The sequence below is a fragment of the Athene cunicularia genome (genome assembly GCF_003259725.1).
Source record: "Athene cunicularia isolate RWA chromosome 9 unlocalized genomic scaffold, athCun1 chr9_part1, whole genome shotgun sequence".
Classification (NCBI taxonomy): domain Eukaryota; kingdom Metazoa; phylum Chordata; class Aves; order Strigiformes; family Strigidae; genus Athene; species Athene cunicularia.
The window spans coordinates 20,460,528-20,461,619 of NW_020799110.1; positions in this window are offsets into that span (position 1 = coordinate 20,460,528).

Genomic DNA, 1,092 nt, shown 5'->3' on the forward strand with positions numbered 1-1,092 from the left:
AAAATGGCATTAATATAATAGAACTATTTTTAAGATTTCAAAGTATTTAATATTTTTTGATGACAACTGACTTTTCTGGCATGGCAACAAAAATAACTTCAATTAAAAAAAGAAGACGTTTTGATGCTCCACCATTCCCATAAAGTTTAGCCTGACTTATAGTAGTTCTGTCAGATGCATCAAAGATGTGAAAACAAGAACACTCAGATTGCTTTAATTGAGGACTGCCTATATTTTTGTGTAAATAATAAAAAAAGGAACTAATCCTTTCTTCCTCCTCATTAGGCCAAGAATTCTTGTAGATAATTAAAGTCAGGAAGTACAAGTTTTAACAGTTGCATTGACTATGCTGCACTGTTTTCTAACTCCTATTATCCAAGCAGCTGCTTAAAAGATTTATTTTCTACGGAAGGAGGAAAATACACCAGCTACCTTGCGGAGTTATCTTTAAGGTTCTGCCAGTGAGTTCTGCAAAATAAATGTTCAAGGCAAAGGAAAACAATCTGAGCCTCAGACTATAGAAACCTCATTGTAAATACTGAGTTAACAAACCTTTTTAAAGCTGTTTTAAAAATTAAAAAATGCTTCTTACCTAGATCTGGACCTAAAATTATATCAGGTGAAAGATACTCTATATTTTGAAGTAAAAAGTGTGTTTATAGTGTGAAGAAGTGTGTTTATAAGTATTATGTTTTACAAATATTTGAATTTGGGAAAAAGTAGAGTGATTTAAAGAGAAAGCACCTGATTCACAACAGGCATGTTTACCGTTGCACAAAATTGTTAATCAAACTTTTAAGATGTATGCAGATTTTTTTTTTGACTGCTCGAGCTTCCACGGGGGTTCTGTGCTTAAACTAAAATTAATGGTGATTATAATTCGTTTTATCCCAGACAGAAGAAAAATCTTGAGTTAGTCTGGGCGCTATTCCCTGGAGCGAGGGTGCTGGGATGGAGCCGGGGTGCTGGGATGGAGCGGGGGTGCTGGGATGGAGCCGGGGTGCTGGGATGAATGCGGGAGGGAAGGGTTTGTGCCCCGCGCGGGGCAGATCCGCGGTACCGGGAGGGGGCGGGGGGTGCCGAGTAGGCGAC